Here is an 18779-nt window from a genome sequence, read left to right on the forward strand (position 1 = left end):
TGTAACCTGAGGTACCACTGTACTAATAAAAGAGTATTGTCAGGTGGACATTGGCTTGAATTCCTAATGCCTTTAGCACTTTTTACCAATCTTTTTTTAGAAGAAGAAGAATAAACTTTATTACAGTAATAGTCCAGCATAAGAGAAACAAATGAATAAAATAGCAGTTAGGATTTAAACAGGTAATTGTTAAAGCAAATAAGAACAAAGAAACAAGCAGAGAATAAAACGTGATTAGAGTATGAGCTTAAAGACAGATAATTGATGAATAAGAATTGATAATGAAAACAGATAAGAACTAGAAAACACACAGTTAAAACAACTATAAGGGGTGGAGCTTAGGGAAATAACGGTTTTGCAATATGGGCCTTCTGTTTAGGACCGGTTTGTAGCACAAACCATCCTTCTGCGAATATCCATCATGGCAGCGCAAAATCTAGCAACTGAGTATGTAACATCTGGGCTTTCATCCTGTAGTAGTAGGGAAATGTTGAGTTGTTCTGTACGTCCTGGAATTTGTGCAGGATAGGCAGGATAAACCCGGCTCGTATGTCTATGTAGTACTGGCAATGAAAAAAAGGCATGTTCTGTTGTTTCCTGCTGCCCAGAACCATATGGGCATTTCCACTCCTCGTATGGTGTCTTCCTATAACGGCCTTCCTGAATGGCTGAGGGGAGGACCTGATGACGGGCCAAGGTGATTTTACAAATCTATACTCACCATGAAAGCTAAACATAGTGCATGCCTGAAATCTGTCATCAGTTTTCAGTTACCTCTGAAACCTGTTAGATTTAAATGACAGAGTTCTAATTTTTGTTGCTTGTTAACCCTCTACATGAGAAGCATACAGCAAGAAAGGCAAAGCCTATATTTCACAGAATCATAAAATCGTAATTTGGAAGGGACCCCAATGGTCATCTACTCCAAGCGCCTGCAATGTAGGAATCTCGGCTAAAGCATCCAAGACAGATGACCATCCAACCTCTGATTCAGAACCACCAATGAAGGAGAGTCCACAACCTCCCGAAGGAGTCCATTCCACTGTCAAATAGCTCTTACTGCCAAAAAGTTCTTCCTGATGTTATTTGGAGTCTCCTTTCTTGCACCTTGAAGCCATTGCTTCAACTCCTATCCTCCGAGGGATAGCAGGGATGTTATATAAACTGATGATAAGCGACAAAGAAAAAATGATAAGGATAATTCAGATTAAATGGGAGCAGGAAGGTATGATCCATCCAAACACGGCCCAAGAACTGATGAAGAATATAAACAATATTAAAATAGAAAAGTATAAAGAATTAAGTAGAAATTTTTTATTAAAATGGTATAGAACTCCGGCACAAATGGCTTATATAGTGTAAGGGTTTAGTCCCAAATGCTGGCATTGTGGACAGGAAAAAGGACTATATTCACACATGTGGTGGGAATGTAATCTGGTTAAGGAATATTGGCAAAAGATTATAAAGGTAATTTCTGGATTATTTCAAATAAACAAAGAAGTTAATAGGGATTTGTTATTTTTGGGCATACTGGGAAATAACAAAGTAAAAAGTAATAAGCAAGAGTTGTACAAGGTTATGATTCTAGCTGGAATGGCAGTTATTGCTTTGGGATGGAAAGAAAAGGCCAAATGGAATATGGAAAAATGGAATGATTATGTTTTTGAATACGTACAATCAGAAATATTTGCACAGATAGTGGCAGAGGATAGATGGGAAAACAAATGCCAAAGAATCACAAATAAATGGGCTTTTTACAGGGACTGCATAGAAAGAGGGGAAGCCAACCCTAACATACAAGCTCGAATGAACAGACTGTGTACATGGATAAAGATATGAAGAAGGAAGGCCTGACCGGGGGCGGGGAGGGTTGGAGTGGGGAGGGAGGAGAAAAAAACAACAACTCCTATCCTCCAGAGCAGGAGGAAACAAACTTGCTCAAACTTCCATGTGACAGCCCTTAAGATATTTGAAGATGGCTTTTCTATCTCCTCTTTTCCAGGCTAAACATACCCAGCTCTTCAACCATACCTTATAAGGCTTGGTTTCCAGACCCTTTAGCATCTTGGTTGCCCTCCACACATGTTTCAGCTTGTCAATATCCTCCTAACCCAGAACTGGACATATTATTCCAGGTGTGGTCTGCCCAATGCAGAACAGAGTGGCACTATTAATTCCCTTCATCGGGACACTATACTTCTGTTGATGCTGCTACATCATACTGTTGACTCATGTTAAGCTTGTGGTCCACCAAGAACCCTAGATCCTTTCCATGTGTACTACAGTACTAGTACATTCATTTTGTTAGTTTGGACCCAGTTCTCCAATCTGTTAAGGTCATCTTGAATCTTGATTCTGTCTTCTACGGCATTAGCTACTCTTCCCAGTCATCTGCTCAAAGCAGTTTACAAATAAAATACAAACATAAAAGCATCTATAATCCAACCACTAGAACACCAAATTAACAAACAAGCAGCAACAAATATTTAAAAAGCATTGGAATCATACAGAGGGAAAAGGTGAGGGGGGGAGGGAAGGTATTTTTGGGGACTATCTATGAGAGCCAGTGTAGCAGACAGTCAGATTATGACTGCAAAAATTAATGCACCATTTTAACTACAAAAACAATAGATCAATATTTCTATTTTAGAAAAGCCCAAATAATTTTTGTTGTACATTTCAGGCATGTCTCTTGTCACTTTTCAGTTCACCCATAGTGACAAATTCAAGTGCAGTGACTGTTGCAGTAAAAAGAAAGGCTCTCTCTTGTTTTCTCTCAGCCTCAGGAGCATAGAGTCCCTTGAGCCATTATAAAGCTCTGAGGACCGAAACATACTAGCAATGCAATCTCCGGAGAGCAAAAAAGACCAGAAGAAAACAAAGAGCTAGGGGAGAGCTGCCTGCTAGATTCTTGAATACCTACTGGAAAAGATGTTCCTGGTTTGATTTTTCATAATATCATAAATACCCATGTGGGCCTTGGAGCCAGTGACAATGCATTTGGCCACAGATCTCTTGGACATAGACTCAGTTTGGTGTGCCTATTTGGATAACAGATGGGAAGAGAAGATTTACAACTGGAATCTCGATTAGGGTGACCTGTTGCTGTCCCTATGAACAGTCGGGATAGAGTAAAGGGAAAAGCAATAATTGGTGCAAAGTGTTTTTGAATATATACCCAAGATTTCACTTGACCTGGCTACCAATTTGGCAGGTGCATTCGGTACATGTTACTCAGGAGCAAGACCCTTTGAATTCGGGTAATTGAGTATAGGGTCGTAGCCACAGTTATTTGTTATGACAGATTCACTACAAGGAATACTAGGTAAAGAAGTGTTCAGACCTGTTCTCCAATTACGTAAAATGGGCACTCTAGGTTTTGCGCAGCTTGGTACTTGATAGTGAATGATAAGGTGATGATCAGTAACACATTTTGATGGGAGGTAATTATTCCAGCTCCTTGAATTTACCATATACACCTTGCCACTAATGTAGTTTGGTGAAGAGGACTGAAAAGGAGCAATCAGTGCAGTTTGAACTTTCTTTCTCTTTAATGGAAAACATTAGGAAGCATTCAGTGTAAACTAATATTTAATGCAGATTCTCAATAAACATTTTCTGAAAGCACCAAAAAGGTTGGAAGGCAGCACATTCTCCTTGCAGCAAGTTTAAAATCCCCCAGACAGCCTGCCTGCAATATGCAAGATGTTTGCTAGCATTTGCGTTAAATGTTTTTCCATAACACTTTTGAGACATTCTTTAATTAAGCCAAAAAAAAAGAAGTTCTTGGGGCTTCAGGCTTCAGCTGCTGCTTATGACACTGCCTCCCCTTGTTTGCTATTTGCTCGGTCTTGTACATTGGTAAATATTGAAAAACATCAATTAAGTTTCCAATAACTCTTTACACTGTTGCCACAAACTGACTCGAAGCTGGGCTGAAATTGTAGGGCACAAAGGAAATTGACACACATTTCTGCACGTATACCAACACATTTATTGGATCTAGATCTAGAGTGAGGAAGAGGGACTGAAAGCAAAAGAGATTCCTCAGGCAGGTAAGTCCTATTGGTATGCCTACCCTCCCAATAATGGCTCACACTACAAATCCTTCTTAATTAGAAGTTGCTCATTGGCTTGTACCTTTTGATCATTTCCATCCCTGTTAATTCACTGTGCAAGAAGAAATGCTATTAAAACTTGCTGTTTACGGTGCCGCATGTTTAATGTCCCTCTTAATGAAATGGAATAGAGATGAATTATAGGTCTGGACTGGTAAGTGCAATTTGCCGTACTAAATAAGAAAAATGGAAGCAGATCACACATTAAAACATTAATTTTACTTTTTTATTTTATAATAGTAATATACAGTCTGACTGTCTTAGATGTATTGGTAACAATACCATTTACAGTGTCACAGCTCAACTGAATGAATATTCAGTTGGCATTTGAGATGTGGAATTGATAAGCTGTAGCAGGTACTGGGAACCTGTGGCCCTCCAGATGTTCTTGGACTGCAACTACCAGAATCCCGGACTATTGGCCATGCTGACTGGGAGTTTCAGTCCAACAACATCTGGAAGGTCACAAGTTCACTACCTGTGCACTGCTGACAGTCTTGCTTTTTCTCATTTGTGGGTTATTTCAAACTAAGGCACACTCAGGGTAGGCCCATTGAACTCAACCTAAGCCCATTTTTTACTTGATACCTAAGTCCATTTTTTCAATGGGCCAACTGTGAGTCTGACTTAGTTCAATGCAACCTGGAGTGTTTGCATATTATTATTGTTATTATTACAGTGGTACCTCGGGATGCGAATGGGATCCGTTCTGGAGCCCCGTTTGCATCTGGAAGCGAACGCAACCTGCATCCGTGCGTCTGTGCATGCGCAGGTCACGTTTTGCCACTTCCATGCATGTGCGTGATGTCATTTTGACCGTCTGCGCATGCGTGCATGGCGAAACCCGGAAATAATGCGCTCCGTTACTTCCGGGTCGCCACGGAACACAACCTGAAAATACCTCACTTGAAGCACATTTATCCTGAGGTATGACTGTATTACCAAAATTAATTGAAAGATAAAAGTATATAGAGTTTACTTGCTTAAGGAGCACTTGTGCTTTTGACAAGTCTCTATTTTCAACATTTAGGTTAGCTACATTCAGGACACGACTTTCGCAGAGAATATCCATTTTTTAAACATCTGCATTTAATTCCAAGGAAATCCTATATAACCTAAGCAGCTAGCAATGGGATTTGTAGGCCCCTTGTCCCAGTGAAGGAGTCATGCTCAACTGACTTGAATTGCTCCCTTTAAACCATTAATTCCACACTAGAATGGCTCTAGAGGTCTATTATAGCAGAACTTTCCTGGTGGTAACATTAAGAGGATATTTTGAATATTTTAGGCAATATTTTCCCAGAATAACATTGCAAGGAGACTATCTTGCAGCTATAACAACATAGTTCCCTGTGCCTGAAATGCATTTTCACAATATGTGCTGAATGATAAACAATTTATTTATTTATATTGGAGAACACTGCCTTTTCTGGTTTTCTCTGGGCTTTTGTGGCTTAAGTAATGTACTTCTTTCTGATTATTTCAGTCAGTATGATGATCGTTTGGCACTTGTGTATGATAGTGCTGCTGGAAAACAGATTTGATAAGCACACTTTGCACTTGTATGTGATAGTGTTCCCGGAGAACAGATTTGATAATCACACTTCTCAGGTGATTAGTTGAGGAGAAGATAGAATGACTATTCACAACAGAAACTTCGCTCCTTCTCTTCCCTCTTCCGAAACTTCATCTGTCAGAAAAGCCTGAATTATAGTCCCATTGCTATTAACCTTTTGACTGCTGGAATTTTAGCAGATCACTCAGCTGCAGCTGACAAAGATATGAAGAGATGGGGTGGGTAATTTGAGCAGCACTGTGGTGATAAATGGGTGAAGAAAGACTGTTCAATCAATGGCTGTTCTCTGGAAAATATCATGGCTTCTGCTGCTTTGCAGTCTTAACAACAGAATCCATTCTGGAAATACAGGTACAAATATCGGGAGGCAGACGGTATGGAAAACTTCCAGGTGTCCCAGGTAATGATGGAGGACATCTCTACATTCTGCTTCAAAATTCTTTTGAGAGATTGGACTGGAAACTGGGGCATGAACACAAGGGAACATTATCAGTATTGGCTTCTGTAGTGGAGCAACAGCTCCACCAGTGACAATGGATGTCACTACCACTTAACAAGAAGGAGGGGGTGAGGCACAGTGTAGGTGCAGTATCAGGGCACCAGATTGGCTTTGCCGCTGTGCCTGCACCACACCTCACTCCCTGCACTTTCCCCCTGTCCTCTCAGTAAATAGCAATGACACTTGCTTTCCAGAAGCCAGGTACGCAATGCCATTCCACGTTCACTGACCCACTGACTGCTAGTAGGTGACATTTCATTTCACTGCAGAAGAGAAGGAGGAGTTGTTGGCCAGGAAGTAGGAGCAGCAGCAAAAAGACATAGAATGAAAGGAGAGGTACTTGCTGAGCCACCTGCTTCTTCCAAAAGGAAGACAAGCACGGTGTGTGAGTGTTGATGCATGTAGATGCCCTTGGGTGCTCTTCATATCTTTCCTACCTTACCTCTCCTTCCTGGCCAATGCCTACTTCTCCTTCCTGGCCAATGCCCACCCCCTGAAGCAGCACCCCTCAGAATCAAACAGGGTCAACAGCTGTTGAGTGGAGGATTTGATCCTGCGGGGTGCAGGGTGCTCCTTTGCAAGCTCTTTCCCCACAGCTCCTCAATACAATGATTAGCTTCAACAAGATGGTGGTGTTGTGTGCCTTCAGTTCACATCCTGAGACCCTCTGCTCTCCTGGAAAGTGGTAGAACTTAGCAATCTACCTAGACCTTCTATTTTGACACTGTGAACCAATGGATAATACTGCTCAGCCTTCCATGTGGAACCTACCTTTGATGAGGAAGAAATGGCAGGTGATTATCCTGCACAGTTCCATACTCAAGTTGGCTCTTTGCCACACATGAGTGTGTCTAAGTGGCGGCTTGATCTGATATCTTTTACATTGCTCTTGGGAAACAAAGAACAAGAAAAATCCATCCAAGGAAACAAATCCCACGATTGCAATCTAAATGGAGAGTAATTGCATGGAGCTCTGAGAGAATGTTTAACTCACTTGGCTTTTGAGAATGGGCTGGATTCTCTCATGAGACTCCAGATGACTGAGTCAAAAGCACATTCTCCTTGTCATGGGCCCCCCACCCCATGCATTATTGATTCATGCAGGCTCTCTTCATAGATGATACTTCAGGCAAGAGCCCTCTGTGAGTTGAGGCTATTAAGTAGCTAGATCAGGGTGGTTCAATAGGTTTTGAGTCAGAACAATTGGCGGTGCCATCTCTCCACTTCCCCTGGTACAAGGAAGGTTCTGAGCAGCACAAGAAACAATCAGCAAGTATCATGGATTGACAGCAACCCTCCCAGTTGTCCACAGTACTAAGATTTAACTGTGCTCTTAATAAAAGAGCTTGGAGAATTTGAAACCCAGAGCAAAAGAATAAAGCCCTGATACCGATTCTAAATCCATAAATGTCTTTTTGGATGATACACCTCCTCTTTTCTGGTAGGGTGCACATGACCACCATAGTTTGTGTCTGATATGCCATTAAACTCGTAGGCTAGCCCAATTATATTAATTAACTTCAATAGAATGTGAGGTGCTGCTCTTAGTGTGCTGCTTCACAGCAAAACCAAAGGTTTTCCAGACTTATTGGCAAAAACAATAAAAATGCAAGCAATAAAAGATAACACTTGCTTATTGAGAAAGAAGGTTCCTTATTCCTAAATCTCCATTTTGTAATTTAGGAGGCATGAAGTTGTAAGCCCCTTTTGGAGAATATTCTTCTTCTAGCTTAATATTTTGCCAAAGAGAGGAAGGATTGCACAGAATTCAGAGCATGGTTTGTTTTCTTTCAAACATAGATGCTGGCTTGCTTGAGAGACAAATTCACCAGAGAATGAAATAATTTACAGCATCAACTAAAAGGTCAGCAGTCCAGTTAATTCTATGGGGCCTGCAGTTCTTCATTGGCAGTCCTCACACTGGGATGGCTGTAGGTCTAGCTGGCCTTTTCATCTTTCAAGACAAACTTAGCAATCTTTCTCCTTTCCTTTCTGGGCAGAGGACGACGGGGGGGGGGGAGCATGAGATGCAGGAAATCCCCGTTGCTCTAGCTGGCTGGGCAGGAAATGGGCTGATGCTACTGTGACCTTTGAAAAAGAAATTATATCTATTACTGTAGCTCCAGAGTTAAAGTTGCCATTCCTTACTGATGCCGGTGGCAAGAGGCCAAGGGGATGGCAATCCATAAAAATATCTGTTTGAAGAGAGGTGATTTCTACAAGAGCCTCTCCATAAAAGCAGGAAACTTTGGGCCAAAAGACATGATACATGAAATGCACTATACATTTAATGTGTGCCTTGGGCAGCCACAGTTGGGACCTTAGCCTTGGGGCTTCCTGCATTATATTCCCAATGACAATTGCTTCTCTGAAGCTGCTATTTGCTGCCAGCAAAAGGACGAGAAGCTGCTATTAAAAAGCAAGATGAATATTTAATAAATATATTTTAAAACATACTTTTTCCTTATAGCTTTTTTAAAAAAACCAGTGCCTTAAGATCTCAATAAATGTGCAACATCAGTATGATGAAAGCCAAAATAATGAATAAAACCAGTGCTTTTTTTAAGAGCAAAAATGGTGCTGGTACTCACCATGAAGTTGTTACAGTGTCACATGGGGGGGGGGGGGAGAAGAAGAAGAAGAAGAAGAAGAAGAAGAAGAAGAAGAAGAGTTTGGATTTGATATCCCGCTTTATCACTACCCGAAGGAGTCTCAAAGCGGCTAACATTCTCCTTTCCCTTCCTCCCCCACAACAAACACTCTGTGAGGTGAGTGGGGCTGAGAGACTTCAGAGAAGTGTGACTAGCCCAAGGTCACCCAGCAGCTGAATGTGGAGGAGCGGAGACGCGAACCCGGTTCACCAGATTACAAGTCTACCGCTCTTAACCACTATACCACACTGGCTCACCGTGTGGTGTAGCTGCTGGTATGGTGTGGCCTTGAATACCCCCAGAAAAAAGCACTGAATAAAACACATGGGTGCCTAATGTCCTAACAAAAAATAAGGGGTGCATGTCAAATATTAGATTTTTACCTGTTCGTTGTCTCAACAACCCTACATCATATCTCTTCAGAAGCCCTAGATGCTCATTTTATGTGAAGTCTATGCATAGGTTAATTGTGCTTATGCATAAGATAATATACATTAGAGAACAAATAAATATTTTGAAGGGTACCAGCTGCTGCTGTATCATTTTTGAAAGGAATGCTGGAACATTCCTTATTTTAAAAGGAAGCTGCCATTACTGAATCACTTCTGTTAGGAAGAACCAATGATCCAGTTCTGTCAGTTCACCTACTGGCTCTGACAGGATAAAAGAGAACCTGTTCACTCAGTGTAATGTATTCTTTCTTTCTTTAAAAAAAGAAATAAATTGGGGGTTTTTTGGCATTGACTCTTTCCTGGTACTCACTGCTCTATGTTTCAGAGGAGCAAGACATCTTGGGCATATAAATTACCACTTAGTACCATCTGGTGGGTGCTGTGTTCTGATAGCTTAATGCCCACAACAGCACACACAGTCCTCATCCAGTTCACTGCCATATTTCTGACCCTTTATGGTTCATTTTCCATCTGGATGACTAAACTGTGATATACTTAGAAGCTCCACTGACTGTGCATGAAGGATGGGTGATTATTGTGACTCACACCTGTGGCTCTGAGGGCTGCACATGGTGAGCCCAGGAATTTGCTGCCTTTTCACCTCTCCGAGTCCACTTCTTTGGAATTTGTAGCCTAGATTCAAATGAGATCACAAGTTTAAGGGGGGGCATTTGCTTCTTCCAGTTATCATGCTCAAATATAGGGTTACAACTGTTGTGCGCCACCTTTGCCTAGTGGCAGCATGTTTCCTGGGGGTTCCAGGAACTCACCAAGTGTCATGCTTCTGTTGCAAAATCAAGGCACAGCAGAGACTAGTGTCTTTAAGAAATATGGTTTATTGTACACATTTTTATACCTAGATCTACTTTTGGAAAGTGTTCAGAGCATTACATATTGTTCCCCACAGCAGGGCAGCATCAGTGCCTCTTGCTTGCTAAGGTGGTTCTGCCCCACATGGCCTCTGCCTGGAATTCTGGCTCCACCCTTCTCCTGCCTAAAGATCCTTGCCAGAAAAACCCAAGCCTTATTTAAAACAACACTTTTATACTGTGGGCACAGCCTGCCCTCATCACTTTGGCAACCTCCTCCTCTCACCAGCAGAGTCTCTTGTCTGTTTGATGGTTCCCATTGATGGATTAATGACTTGCTTCCGGTACCTTTTGTCATTCTTAATGACTTCTATCTCAGTTGAGGGCCTGGCTTCTTCCTTTCAATACACCAAAGATGATCTAAATCTACTATTTATTAATTTCTAATATTTACTAACGCTAACAGTTATGGGTGCCCTTGCGTGCTCAAACTCTGTTACCTCAGATCTGTAACAATAGGTAGATCAAAATAGATCATGCCGGCATTGTTTTTTTAAAAATAAAAACAATTTCACTTCTCCACATTTCCACATGAGTTTGCATTTTTTTAAAGTCCTCATGAAAATTCCTCAGCTTTTCAATGCAAATTTCTCCTAAAATAATTTATTTTTTTGCATTCTATCATCATTAAGATATGCATTTCTTTAAACATTTTACTCCACTATATCTATATCTTTGGTACATATTACTTGGCTGGAAAATTGCATTACAAAATTCAGGAAAGTGCACATTTTGAACAATGGCTATGTTTTGTTATTCTATCGTTTTGGAAAGTGAAAAGGTAGGTTTGCCTATAAATGGGAAATGAATCAAATTTATCCTCATGCCTTCTGTTACACTCTCCTCTTTTCTGGGAGGATGATGTTCTAGGGGTGCAGTGCCTACTTAGGTTTGGTTTCTTTGGGTGGAGGCCAATTCTAGAGTTTCTTTAAAAATATACACAGGAAAACTCACCTTAAACAGTACAGTGGGCAACCAAATCCACTTCCCCACTCCACATTGTCTTTCCAGACCACAGTGGCAGCTCTGATGCTGTAAATGTAAAAAGCTCCCCAAACACAGCTCAGCTCTACTGTTTTTCATTAACAGCTAGCTTGTATTGTCCCTCCTCTGGCTGGATGGATGTGGAAACATGGACTAGTCATATTACTTTAACTATAACCCACCTTTCTTCCATCATGGAACCATGGCAATGTAGTTTCTAGTTAGTCTCCCATCTAAGTACTAACTTGACTCAGACCTGCTTAGCTTTGGGAAGGAAATGGCCTCATGTGTCTTCATACCATCCCTCTGCTGACGTAAGTCTTGCCCAGCAGTGCTAAGTTCCTTTGTTGCGCACTTGAATCTCCTCTGGCATCATTTCACAAATATTATAGGGCAAGTGGGATTCCCCATTTGAAAAATGACATTTAAGAGAAGCAGAAATGGTTTGAGGAAAACACACCAGAATCACCAACCAATCTTGTAATTCCATGGCATAGAGGGGTAACGGAAAAGAGCACACATTCATAGGAAGATTAGTGGCGGCCTTTTTTTAATTGCTGCGTTATAATGTTCTGCATAATGTTTTCTGTTGTTTTAGGCAGCAGTTATTGCACCATGTTTGGCAAAAGGTCAAGCAGCTCTAGCATTTGCAGCAATGCTTACTGTGGCTGGTATTTACACTTGGGTAAACTGCATCTTTGACCTTTCAAATGTTTTGGGGGTTTTTTTTTGGAGGGGGAGAAGCTTAGGAGGCTTTTGCCTGTCATGCATTCAAACCTCTCTTGAATTAACAGTCCAGGGTTTTATTTCAGCTGAAAGGGAAAGCCATTTCTGTTTGTGCTTCAGCTCAGGGCCGGGCTGTGCTGAGTTTTGTTTTCTTGTTGCATTTGTGTTGCTTTTCATTATGGTTTTATGTTTTAACTTGCATTGAACTTGTTTGTTTTAAGCCACCCAGACAACTTTGTGTTGTGGGACATTATACAAGTACAATTAAGAGGACAGTCCTACACACAAGGAACTGGCACACAGCAAGCTCATGTAAATGAGGCCTACACCAGATCCATACCCTGCAACATCCCTCAGAAAATAGGGACATTCTATTCTACATCTCTAGAATGTCCCTATGATGAGCCCCAGGGACCGGAAAGTGCCCAGCAAGGATTAACACCCCAGGAAACCAAAAGAGCAGCCACTCAGCAGGTATCAGCATGGGAACAGCAGCCAACCATTGATACACATAGGAGAGTGTTCCCAAGTCCCTAATCAGGTGTATATGCACTGCAATGCTGCTGGGAAGTTTTTGCCTGTAAATGATAGGGGAGATGTGGGCAGACTTATTTCGGGCATGCGCTGGCATACCACGTATCCCGAAGTATTTTTGTCCCGTCCACCCTGGCGAACTTATTTCGGGCATGTGCTGGCATACCACGTATCCCGAAGTATTTTTGTCCCATCCACCCTGGCGAACTTATTTCAGGCATGCGCTGGCATACCACGTATCCCGAAGTATTTTTGTCTTATTCACCCAGAAATCATATAGTAACACCTCGCAAATAAGAAAAGAAAGGGGGAGATGCTGGGAAGTTTTTGCCTCTGCGCATGGGTCTGGGAATGTTCTGATCAATTCACATTGAGTTCAGTACCCTGACCTGTTCTTAACGCATTGTTGACCACATCTACGGAACGCGATTGTTATGTTCTTTCATGTCATGCAATATCAATCATTAGTAATAGTTTAAGTCTTGATACTCAATCACTAGTTAATAGTTTAATAAGGAGGTTTCACGCCTGTCCAATTCTGTGTTCCCGTTCCCAACCTTTAATCTATTGATGATTAATACCTATATTCAACCTTCGCATTGTATTTGTGTTAACCAATCAGCAACAAGCACATATGTGGTAATGCTGTAATATTCAATAAAAGGGACTCTCCGAGACATGCTCGAGAGATGCCTCCCGTATGACACCTTGCCACTCGTCTGTCGTTTATTTCAACCCAACACAATGCCATGCAGAAATAGCACAAGCGCCACAGCAGGAAAACACCAGCACAGGCATATAAACACACGGAGTGATGTGTGTGGCGTCCCCAGCAACATGTGTCAGCCAAGCATGCCATGGACCCCAGCCACACCCATCACACGCTTCACCAATCACACAGCCACATGCAACACAGTACAGCCATGTAAATAATTGCACATGGAGACCACCAGGATCCTGAAACCCATGCACAGGCTTCTTTCAGGCACTCCTCTCCCTCAGCAGTGGGACAGGTGGCATGAGCGTGAGCTACCTGCCCCCATCACAATGACCAGCACCACTTGGATCATGGAACAGAGAGGGGGAATGGGAGGCAGCAAGACGGAGCTGCCCCCATGGCCAGCACCCTGTTTAGGTCTCCACCCATGATCACAGAACCAGGGAATTCTTTGGGCCAGGTGTGTCCTCTGTCCATCAGGGGAGCTCCTGGACATCTTCCACCTCCTCCCTGGCTGCTCTGGCAGCTAATTCCCCCACTCCTGACCCTCATCTGTTGCCTCCATGAGCTGCTATGTCCATTCTAGCACCAATCCATCCAGCCACTCCCCCTCCCCATGGATCCTAGGGTGCACTGTAGTGTTGCGGTTTCATCTCCCTTCCCCTGGCTGTTGCTGTTTGCATCCCCAAGATGCAAGAAATCATAGCTGGAGGCTCCTGGCCAGGATTTAATCTCATCGAAAGACATAGATGTTTTGCAAAAGGGGCTTTAGATCTGAACTGCCTCTGGCTTGGAAGCTGTTTGGGATTGCCTTGGGAACTATGCAAGACAATCTCATATACAAAACAACAATTTCACAATAACCCTGGACAGAAATAATTTCAACCTGGGGACTTCATATTTGCATCTCAGCTTGAAACCCTTAATCCCCCCCCCCCCCAGCTAATAAAGGGTAGTGTTTATCTCCTTGGCTTCTCCAGGTTCAGCTTAACAATAACTGATAATGATACTGCATTTTTGAGGTATACTCAAATGGCATGTATTATGGTAATTTAAAGGAATTTTACAATTTCTCAAGGCCTGGATAATCTTGTTGTTACTGACATGGACACAGTGTTTACTCTTCATTCACATTGGAAGTGTGTGTGTGTGTGTGTGTGTGTGTAAGTGTAATATGCACATTCATTTCACACAATTCATGCGTCTTTTCTCCAAGTAGCGCTTTTCTTGCCGGAGTCATCACATTTTCCACTGCACTTCTGAGTGTTTGGGAAATCTGATATCCCTGTAACAATAGTGCTTATCTGAAAAGCACTTATCTTAGATTGCCATCATAAGTAATTTTCTAAAGTATAGTACAAAATAACACATTGGTTACTTATCACAATCTAAGATAAGGACTTTTAAGCCTCTTTGGCTGAAGTTGGGGTTATTTACAGTCCAATGGAGTTCAATCAGACTTACTCCTAGGTAAGGTTTAGTATTTTACTATTTTACTTTACTATTCCACTGAGGTCAATGGGACTTAAAAGTACTGAACTTTGATTGGACTGTGAACATGTGATTTCTCTGTGCAATGTGGTTACAAGTAGGACAATCCTTGTGACATATTCAGGTTCAGCTTCAGTTAGGCAACTCCCAGCTTCTCATCCTTAAGCGTGTGAAACTTTGTGGACCTTGGCTGGGGGGTGGAATGAGATGTGGGGTTTGGGTGAGGTGTAAGGGGTTGGGGTTTGGCAAAGGGATGAGAGCAGGCAGGGTTGGTGTGCAATACAAGCAGGGGTGACAGCTCCTAGTACAGTGGTACCTCAGGTTAAGTACTTAATTCGTTCCGGAGGTCTGTTCTTAACCTGAAGCACCACTTTAGCTAATTGGGCCTCCTGCTGCCGCCGCGCCGCCACCACGTGATTTCTGTTCTCATCCTGAAGCAAAGTTCTTAACCTGAAGCACTATTTCTGGGTTAGTGGAGTCTGTAACCTGAAGCGTATGTAACCTGAAGCGTATGTAACTCGAGGTACCACTGTATATGTTTGTGTAAACACACACACACACATTAGCATGTCATTCCTCATGTCGCATGTCTGTGATTACTTTCTAGGCTGGAAAGCCTGAGAATGGAAGCTAGCCTTATATCTTCCGCTCTGTTGTGTTTTTGTACTTTTCACTTCCTTTTCTCTCTCGGCGCTGAGGTGAGAATATACCATGATTGCTATGGAGGCTAAATGGCCAAAATATTGGGAAATACTAGAAAAAGATGGAGACAACTGGAAATTGCAGAGTTTGGAGAAAATGAAGGATAAAGTGCGAGACTGGTTACATTACGCTCAGATTAAAGAAGTTTTTAAAAATGATAAGAAACTAGGGTTCCAGGTGGAGAAATCGAAACTAGAAACAGAATTGTTAGAACCAAAGACCAAGGTACTTTCAAGGATGTATAACTTGCTGTTAAAATGGAATACACAAGATGAAACGGTTAAATCGGCTATGATAAGGTGGGCACAGGACATTGGGTATAATATCATGTTTGAGGACTGGGAAAGGTTGTGGAGTACTGGGCTGAACTTTACTGCATGCAATGCTTTGAAAGAAAATGTAATGAAAATGATATATAGATGGTATATGACCCCAGTCAAACTTGCAAAAATTTACCACCTGTCTGATAATAAGTGTTGGAAATGTAAAGAGAGTGAAGGAACATTCTTCCACCTCTGGTGGACCTGCCCTAAAGTGAAGGCGTTCTGGGAAATGATTTATAATGAACTGAAAAAGGTATTTAAGTATACCTTCACAAAGAAACCAGAGGCCTTCCTTTTGGGTATTGTCGGCCAAGGGGTGGTAAAGAAGGACCGGACATTTTTTATGTATGCAACAACAGCAGCAAGGATACTACTTGCAAAGCACTGGAAAGCTCAAGATCTACCCACACTGGAAGAATGGCAGATGCAACTGATAGACTACATGGAACTGGCCGAGATGACCGGCAGAATTCGTGACCTGGGAGAAGAGAAGATGGAGGAGGATTGGAAGAAATTTAAGAATTATTTACAAAAACATTGCAATTTGAGTGAATGCTAAGCAGGATGCTAGATCATAAATAATTGAGCACCACTAACTTAGATGACTTAAGATAATAAGTGAGATTGAGAAAATATAACCCTTTTTGAGAATTATAAGATTATAAATATACAGATGGGATACAAGAATGTAAATAAGATAATAAACTGCTGGTAAAAAGTTATAACGATGAAAGTGGGAGCGGGAGATGTGAGGAAGTCCAAAAAAAAATAAAATGTGAAAGTATGTTAAGATATTTGTTATACTGCTTGTTATATTTATTCTTATTGTAAACCCCAATAAATATTTAAAAAAAAAAAGAGAGAATATACCATGATTGCTTTGTCCTGTTGCAGAGTGTGCATGCACATAGGCATCTGCTATGTGTTGCTGGAGCACCCCAGGACTGATGATTTATGAACGTCCCGGAGCTGCGCAACACCAGGAACATGCCCAGAGAGGTTTGTCTCATCCCGGGGGCTGCGTGGGCCCCTAGAGGCGTATTCTGACAACACACACACCGAGAGAGATCATACCGCTATTCTAATTTGTGCTGACTGAATGGGAATGAGATCACACCTACTGATTCCACCCTCAGTCTTTGCAAAATGTATGTGAATAGGCTTAATGTACATACAGCTATACACATGCTGGCTCTGTGTGCATAGATGGGACCCCAGATTGTGCAGGGACCTCCTGGCTGTGAATATGATCCTGTGCATCCCATTCTGTATCTTTAGCCATCAGGCAAAAATGTTTGTCTATAGTCAGGTCTTTGCCTGATTAATAAGGTTCACTATGAGTTTGATAATAGTTTTTTAAAAGATCATTCTCTTCTGACAAGCTTTATTTATTTCTATTGGTAAAAATGATGCAAACATATTCCTTGAAAAGAAAAGAACATTTTTTAAAAACCCATAAACACTGTGCTGGAAATGTTAGCACTGTGACAGGGAAACTATAGTTCCCAGGCTTCTTTGGGGGGAGTCAGGTGCTTTAAATGTGCATTGGGCATGGTTTAAATGAATAGTGTGGACCAGCCCATTTTTTAAAAAATTGTAACCTCAAGGGACTGAAGGCGAGCAGCTTCTCCAATTTGAAATGAACCGATTCTATCACTACTTGCGCTACAAAAACAGAGCAAAACCATTATTTGCATCTTCTCTCCCCTTCCCCAGCGCAATCCCAGTTCAGAAGTAACATTTATTACTTACCATAGGTCGTCATTGAGAGAGCTTCTCTGGTGAAGATTCCACAGAGCCCAATGTACAAACACTGCTTTCCCCGCTGTGTGCTCAAGACCAGCTCAGTGTGGTACTTGGCTGACAAAAATCCCTCTCAAGTTCATTTAGAGTTCAGTGCCTGCTGTGAGAATGAAGCACCTTCATTACAACAAGCTCGTGGATAATGGGAGAGATGGGGGGGGGGAGGTATTGTGGCTGTCAATTTCTGGGCACAGCTCTCAGCGATTAATGTGTGAGATTTCTTAACGTGGCTGATTACTTCACTTGCATCCACGGCAGAAAGGTTACTGAACATCCTCAAGGGGATCAGCTATAAATAATGGTATTTACACATGGGTAAACCATAAATCTTGATGACCTTCATGCGTTTAGAAGAATTTAAAGATGTGTTATTCCTTTAGCCTGCAGGCAAGGCTTTGATAAAACTGTCAGTAACCTTAAATCATCCATTGACAAGTAAATCCTTCAATGAATAAGGCTTGACGCACTTTCTGGAGTTGCACCTGCCAAGCTCACAAGGAGGAGGCCTTTTCTGAGTAGTCTATATGCGTATCATGGGATTATCTCCACATATTTACGGGCGCAACAGAGCTGGAATATGCTTGTGTAGAGTAGGAGTAACCCTTGTGGTGCCCTCATGGTGCAGCGTTGCCCATTGGCCTTGCTAGCTGAGACTGATGGGAGTTGCAGCCAATCACCATCTGGAGGGCATCACATCAGCTGTCCACGGCATAGAGAGCATTTGACTCTACTACTGCACATGCTGACCAACCTTTTCAATGTTTGGACTTTAATATATATTTAGGAATCAGCTATGAATGAAAATATTTAAAAATAATTAACTAAGGAGGTCTTCCCTTCTCAACCATAAACGGCAGTCTTTTCCTATGGTTACAGGGGCTGGTTAAGGAGGAAAGACCTTAACCGGGGTCTTGGGTTTAGATGGCACACTAAGCAAAACCTCCACTTAGCTGGTGTTCCACACTAACCAAAAAAGCATAGGGAGGAGCAAATGGCTGCCATCTTCTCCTTGTGAGCCAGTTTAAGGCAGCTTACTATATTCCTATGTTGGTTTGGACTCCTGGATTTGGAAGCAGTGAGTGCAAAGGTTATACACCAGAAAGGTAAACATCAGAATAAAGTACAGTGGTACCTCAGGTTAAGAACTTAATTCGTTCTGGAGGTACGTTCTTAACCTGAAACTGTTCTTAACCTGAGGCACCACTTTAGCTAATGGGGCCTCCCGCTGCCACCGCACCGCCGCCACGCAATTTCTGTTCTCATCCTGAAGCAAAGTTCTTAACCTGAGGTACTATTTCTGGGTTAGCGGAGTCTGTAACCTGAAGTGTCTGTA

Source organism: Podarcis pityusensis (assembly GCF_964106645.2).
Source record: "Podarcis pityusensis genome assembly, chromosome: 2".
NCBI lineage: Eukaryota > Metazoa > Chordata > Lepidosauria > Squamata > Lacertidae > Podarcis > Podarcis pityusensis.